At 38.5% G+C, this 7,772-nt stretch overlaps 1 protein-coding gene across 1 annotated transcript in view; it reads left to right on the forward strand.

The window, feature by feature from the left end:
* The window catches only part of LOC101856830 (alpha-(1,3)-fucosyltransferase C), a gene marked incomplete in the record, with an annotated part of 21,102 nt that extends 19,598 nt beyond the window's left edge, over positions 1–1,504 (forward strand). The window contains 1 exon segment of the mRNA XM_005104322.3: positions 1–1,504. This exon segment is cut by the window's left edge and continues 938 nt beyond it.
* Positions 1,505–7,772: the final 6,268 nt, after the last annotated feature.

Below are 7,772 nucleotides of genomic sequence, written 5' to 3' on the forward strand. Positions count from 1 at the left end.
CACGACCAAACCATCAAAAGGAATATATATCTTACCGTGATTTTGGAGACGTTAGGAGGGGGGGGGGGATTATGCTGTTTAGGAGGCCTGGTTCCCCATCAATAATAAATTAGGCTCTTGTTTTGTAACAAAAAAGGTTTGGGGAACGCCTAATGCGCTGAAAGCTTACAAATGAATAGTCACAGCATTCCATTGAATTGTACTCCGTGGATTGTTTCTTTTGTTTTGTTTTTATGGAGGGGGGGATGTTCATAGAGACAGTCTACGGAAACAGCCCACAAACAATCGAAATCGAACAGCCGAAACTCAATATTGAACAGTACGTCCAAAGAATTACCCGAAACAAAACAAATGGTTATTCAAAGTTTCCAGTGGCGTATTGGAGCTTGTCTGTAGCCTCCAATTTAAATAGCCACAACCTTCCCTGGGTTTGATTGGCAATTTCAGTTTTATATAAAATTTGTTGTTCAATGCACACATTTAATACATACACATAATGTCTGATTTTAAAGGAGTTGCAAAGTTTTGCGTTTCACTCATTTTTCTTTGAAAAAGTCAAAAACTTGATATTTCTCTCAGGAGTGCATAGGTTTTCTTTGTATTGACAAATGTGACGTCCACTTGGTGCAGTTTTTGGGGGGTTTTTTAAGTTTTGTTGTAACAATTATGTCAAAAGATAACTCAGTTAATACCCTTTAATGTAAACAAGTATTTTTTAAACACCGGGAATATGCCCTTTGGAGACATTTTATTAGAAGAACTGCTTTTGATGTTTTTCCAAACAGTATAATATTTTTTGTGTGTGTTTATTTGTTTGTCTGAGTGTGGTTTTTTTCTTGTGCGTGTGTCTGAGAATATGGGCTCATTTGTTAGCAATTTTCAGAACTGAGACTTAGTTTCAGACAAAGTTGTTTTGTTTTTTTAATATTATTATATTGCTTTCTTTTATCTGAGTCAGCTAGGATGTTTTTCTTTGTTTTGTTTTGTCTTGTTGGGTTGTTGTTTTTTTTATAATAAATGGTTTAACATTTTGAATACTTGTATACCAATGGTTTATAAGACAATCAATTTTTAAGCTTAAAAAAAAGTCTAAAGTTTGTTGGGTTATTTCATGTTCCCCACTAAAATGACAAAAGGGCAGCCATTTTATTATAAATTTTTGTATTACATTGCCCTGTCCCCTCGTCCTAATTTTGTGGGTGCCAGTTGTTAGTTACGTGTACGACTTAAGATTGCTCAACATTGCTGTGATGAAAAAATCATTTGGAAGCTGTTACTGCTGCTGCTGCTGCTGCTGCTGCTGTGATTGTTGCTCCAGAGGTAAGATGGCAAGGCTATATCATATGTCTAGAATTGTTTGTATGATGATGAGGAGGATTTTTTTTCCTACTTTAAAACATGATGTGGTGAGAGTTTTACTTTTAGGTTTCCCTTTCTTTGTGCTGTTGCACTTCATTGTACATCGCCCCCTCCCCCCTTTTCGAAATTAAATTTGTGCCAGTTCGGCGTGAGCTTTAAACACTATGTGTGCACAATTTTAACGTATCTATACGCCCAGCCAGGACCATGGCGGTAACGACTTAGCTTTTCTTTTTCAGAGCTTCGGCTCTTTCCGATATTGTCCAAATCGCACCTATACGTAACTTGTAGTGAACGCTTTGTTGCTATGGCGTCATCACTCAATTTTTTTTTCTCAGATACTATGTTCCTGATGAAGCCTTATTGGCGAAACGTTGAACAGAACATCCAGGCCTATACGAACATCTAAATAACGACACCAATCCTATTCAAGTCTCAAGTATACATTTTTTTTCTACTTTAAAACATGATAATGATGATGATGATGGTGATGATGATGAGATGATGATGATGATGATGATGATGATGATGATGATGATGATGATGATGATGATGATGGCATATTGGGTGCCTACTATTTCTTCTTGCCTTTCCCACTCGATGTACTTTTGCAGTGTGATGTTTTATACACTAAACGATTTTTAAATAAGAATTCAATAGATTATGTATATTATTTGTAGAGCACTAAAACTGCGGTAAATCAGCGGAAGAGCAAAACTGTTGTGAGTACATGGGAGATAATGACAAACGTGATGACAAGTTGTGAGCTGACTTCAGTTTCTGTTATCTTCCTTGTGTGGAAGTAGTGCCAGGGGAATAATATAAACAACTGTATCCTTACGCATTACGCACCACGGTGCAGAGGAGACCACGCTTTTAAAAAGTCATACGTGTCACGACACGGTAGTATCAGGCACTCGTCAGCTTTTTGGGAGCAGTTTGTTTGTTTATTGTTGTTGTTGTTGTTTGTTGTTTGTTTGTTGTTCTTTTTTGTTGTTGCTGGGTGGGTTGCTGTTTTGTTGTTGTTGGGTTTTTTTGGGGGGTTGGGGTGGGGGGGATTGTTTAAGTTGTTTTTTCATGTAGATTTATTGGTATCATCTCACAGTTTGTTCAGTTGTCTAACCTTTCCATGAATATTACCCGTCTATATTTAATAGAAGTAGAGCTTTTTGGGATTAAAGGAGGTTTGGGGTGGGGGGGAGTGCCTGGGGTAAATTTAGCGAGAAAATGACTGCCAAAATTCAGCGACTTCTAAAGCATTAGTGTCCTTGGAGCCTGCAAATTTATTATTTTTATATGCCTTCCACCAACGTTTATCAGTAAAATACACACAGAACTGTCTTCTTAAATAGACCTACTAGGCTTCTGTCTTCCTAGTTTTCTCCATGAAAAATTTCAAAATTCTGAGCAGAATTTTACGCCCAAAATGACCAAATTCTGCAAAAATTCTACAAAGATTGCGACCTTGTCCAAGCTTCTTTTTCCATACTGCTTTACAAAATATAAAAGTACGAATTAATCATAAGCTGAGAAGTAGCACTAGAGACACAGTAAATAAAACAAAATCAACAATTAGAAGTATACAATCTGTATTTTTGTTTAGAAACACAAGCTGATAATATAAAATACTAGCACAAGGTGTGACCGATAGAAATGAGACACCATTGTATAATTCCAAAATCAGGTGATCTGGCAGTTTGAGCTATTTCATTTATACATTTGTAGCAGACACGGTTCGTCCATAGAACACGGTCGTGTAGTGCCACTCATTTTTTGGTTATGTTCTGTTACGTAAAGCACCCACAAACATAAAATAAAAGAAGCTAGAAACAAACACTAGCCAAATATTATATCAAAACAAGGTCCTCATTGGCGCCGTAACGGTCATTTCTGTGTCTACAGCGCCGTAAAGCATCTACTATGCCATGCCAAAGTCCACGAGCTTTAACTTTAACTAAACAGAATATTCAACAAAGGTAACTTTACCTATAAATCGCTCTTTGGGCTAACCCAAGCGATGACGACACTCGTAGCGAGTTTTGCGGTGCAATAATATTGATAAGACGGCACATCTCAAATGCGCACCCACGAAACATATCCCACAGTAGGCAGTCTGAAAATAAACGCGATAGGCTATACACTAGTATATGCCAAAATTATGTGAGCCCGGTGCAATCCACCAGAGTGCTCGAGTTAATTGTGATTGGTTAATTTGTCTTGCCACTATTTAAAGTGACTCTGTGACCGTGAACCTGAGGGAAGAAAACGTGACATACTTAAGTCACCGTCCTATGAGTCGTGCCTTTGAATGGTTTTGTAAAGGAGTGGTGAAAGTTAGTAATTGAGTGTTCAGTTCCAAAGCAGGATGAACGAAATTTATGCATAGCTAACAAATAGATTTAGTTCCTGAAATCAAAGCGACAAGTACATGTGTAAAAAGAATTAAAATAAAAGCATACGGTCCCCCTTGACCAATTCAAAGATCCTAAAAGTATACACCATCCCATTTACTAAGCCCTTGACTCTCTTCAAGTTACGATAGCTTAATTGTGCACGCCCACTTTTTTAGCCCCACGAGCCGCCCTTGATTTGTAGCAGTTTACACAAACTTTGCTCTATATTCCTTTGACCATGCAGCAAGTGAAGGCCTTTCTGAACCTTCAGGGTTGGCGTAACATGATCAAACTTTTTCTTATGAACTATCAATTTGCCTCACAATTCTGTCCTGTGAGAATTTGTTTGATGGGGAAAGCGTTGTATAAATGCCAGTTGTTTTTGTACATTTCCATTTATGCTGAGAAACAAAGGCGATCTTGAAATCTCGTCTAGAACTCCACGGATCTAGATCAACTTTGTTTACTGTTTACAAAAAAAGAACGCTTTAATTCCTTGCTTCCAGTGAGAGGGAGATCACTCTACCATCGTCTAGAACTCCACGGATCTAGATCAACTTTGTTTACTGTTTACAAAAAAAGAACGCTTTAATTCCTTGCTTCCAGTGAGAGGGAGATCACTCTACCACCGGTCGTCAGCTCGGTTCAGTTTCATTTTTTTTTTTCGCAATCCTAGGTCTGAAAGCATAATATTGCTGCAACATTCTGCAATATTCTGTCCTCCGCCCCCTCCCTCCCAAAAAAAAAATCAAAATTCCGCGATCACGCAACTACTATGATAGAATGTGTTGAGAAGTTGAGAAAAAAAGAAATCGCCCAACAGGCGGAAATATGACGGTTTCTTCGAATTTATTATTTTGACGAACACTTGATTTCACCACGATGAAACATAATTATAATATTATCATACGTGCCACCTGATAGGGGTTTTGTAGAAGTAATACGTATCTTACTGTTTTGACACGAAACAGCCTTTAGGTAAACTAATCTTTGTACTACTTACAAAAAAATGGAGCCTAATCCAGCTGGAATATTTCTAGGAATGTGTAGAAATTGCATCACACCACGCCCACAACAAATTGGAAAATCATGATAACGAAGAAACAACGTGCACTGTTTGGATTTCCCATGAATATTTCAGGAATTTCTGGAGATTGTTTCTCAGCTATGAAATGATTGTGCACATGGAGAGAAAAGAAAAGACATGATACCTGTGCCATGAACATCTGTTGTTTTGTCGTTGTTGTTGTTTTTGTTGTTGTTGTTGTTGTTGTTGTTGTTGTTGTTGTTGTTGTTGTTGTTGTTCAACTTAAGCGACATAACAAGAAGTTTTTTAAAAACTATTGAAAGGGGGGATCTGGTATAAGTAGTCGATCAGTTAGCCTACAAGATAATAGTTAACAGTACGTGACGTATATCAAGGAAAGCAACAGATAGACAAAATTTTAATGGCTGCTACTGCTATCACAATTGCGCCAGCGTGGTCCTGTAAACAGTTCATAAATTGTACTTCTTTGTTCTCTTGTGCTGGGTGTGTGTGTGCGTGCGTGTATGTGTGTTTATGTGTTTGTATGTGTGTGTATGTGTGTGTATGTGTGTGTCTGTTCCTGTAAACACTGCATAAGCTGTACTCCTTCGTTGTGTTGTGTTGTGATGTGTGTGTGTGTGAGTGTGTGTGTGTGTGTGTGTGTGTGTGTGTGTGTGTGTGTGTGTGTGTGTGCACGTGTGTGTCTGGTCCTGTAAATAATACATAAGTTGTATTTCTGTGTTGTGTGTGTCTGTTTGTTTGTGTGTCTTTGAGTGCGTGTGCGTGGTTCTGTAAACAGTGAGTTGTACTGCTGTATATTATAGATCCAGAGCAGACCTGATTCTGTTTGGGTGTTTAACAAAAACAATGTGTGCACCTCCTTTTTTAAGGCATACTATACGAATTGAATACATACAGATTAAAAGAGGAGTCAGACAAGGATGTGTACTTTCTCCAGACTTGTTCTCCCTGTATAGTGAAAATATCATGAGACACATAGAAGAAATGCCTGGTATCTCGATAGGGGGACATAATATAAACAATCTAAGATATGCAGATGACACAGTCCTAATAGCAGAAGATGAAGAACACCTGCAGAATCTATTAAATGTCATCGTACAAGAGAGTGACAACATGGGCTTAAACCTAAACATCAAGAAAATCGAAACGATGGTGATAAGCAGAAATACTCCAATCCCAACATGCAATATCAAAATCAATGATACCACCCTCAAGCAAGTGCAACATTTTAGATATTTGGGGACCATTATATCATCAGATGGTAGATGTCACACCGAAATTAAAAGCCGAATTTGCCAAGCAAAAGCAACCTTCCACAAGATGAAACAGATACTAACAAACATCAATCTGTCACTGGAAATGAGGAAAAGAGTAATGAAAAGCTACATCGAGCCAATCCTATTATACGGGTGCGAAGCATGGACAATCAATAAACAGCTGGAAAAAACAATTGTTGCGGCAGAGTTGTGGTTCATGAGACGCATGCTACGTATCCCATGGACAGCTAGAAAAACAAATGAAGAAGTCCTGGTTGAAGCAAATTATAGAAAACAACTTATCACGAATATAAGAAAACGACAGGCAAATTTTTTCGGACACACAATGCGGAAAGAAGCATTAGAGAACATTGTAACAACAGGAAAGTTTGATGGAAAGAGAGGTAGAGGCAGACAGAGGGAAAAGATACTGGACAAGATGACAACATGGCTGAGAGCAGCAAGAACAACAGACACCATTGCTGCTTCGAAAGACAGATGGAAGTGGAGGTCCATGATCGCCCACGCCAGTCGGCAAGGCACCGGATGATGATGATACGAATTGAAATTTTAAGTAAAAATAGCGCGAAGTATGTCCAAATGGAGACAAGAGTGTTACGTTTCAAGTGGAGTAGTTCATCTTTTACGACAACAACATAATTTGTATTTTCGCGCCATTATAAACCCCTCTCGCACGGCATCTTCTCACCTCCCCCCTCCCTTCTTCCACCAAGTGCTTTCATTTGGCTCTAATGGTGCGTTCCGTAAGTGACCTGGTATTACGTCAAAGTGCGCAATCCGGGTTGTATTCTACAAATCTATGGTAGTAACCGACAGTGAGTAGCCAATAAGATTCCTCTGGAAAATGGGAGTTCGTACAAGATAGCATAGAGCTCGTGAGTTCTGGGTGTGTTTACGGCAAGGATGCTTTTTTGCACAATTTTAGGGCGTATACTTTATAGACCACAAAAAAACACGCAAAGTAAGAAAATGTATTCATTTCTAATATATGATATGATTAATGCATTCATTCAAGAATTACAAAGAGTTAAATGAGGCACCCCCATGCTAATTCGGAGCAAAGGGGGGGGGGTATCCTGGAATCTTAGAGAGTTAAGACAAAAATTACAACATCCTAGTTTAGACTCGCAAAACGTGGTGTGTTTAGAACATGTGTCTATCTTTCCACAATATACAGAGGCATCACCAGCGTCTGTGGTGTAACGTTTAGGCGCTTCGCTGTCGTACGTAGAAGACACATGACAGGTATTGGTCGAGCCCCGTGTGGGGAGAAGTAAATTGTTTTCGATTATCTCAGTCTTTTAACAGTGATATTTGTATTTCTCTCAGCCCAGGTGGGCCTTGACAAGCTGAGTCGAAGCCCGTCTCTTATATGATCTTAATAGATTATGTTGATATTTCGTGAAAGCACATTTTAAAAAAGAAAACAGAAAAGTACAACAAAGTAAGAAAGACTCCCAAAGATTAAACGCACGAGAGACTGTGTGATCGAGTGGAAATGTTAGTTTTGGACAAAATTATAATGGTATAGTGAGCTCAAATCGATGATCAAAAACGCTTTGTTTTTGTTATTGCGACTGCGGGTGGACTTACTTGTTGATAAAAAGAATTAATACACCCGTCTGCAAGTTTTAAAAGATCTACTCATGATAAGCTGTATTAGAAAAAAGACAACAGTAAGGACGGTGGTAAACG

Source organism: Aplysia californica, unplaced genomic scaffold, assembly GCF_000002075.1.
Source record: "Aplysia californica isolate F4 #8 unplaced genomic scaffold, AplCal3.0 scaffold00415, whole genome shotgun sequence".
In the NCBI taxonomy this organism is placed as follows: domain Eukaryota; kingdom Metazoa; phylum Mollusca; class Gastropoda; order Aplysiida; family Aplysiidae; genus Aplysia; species Aplysia californica.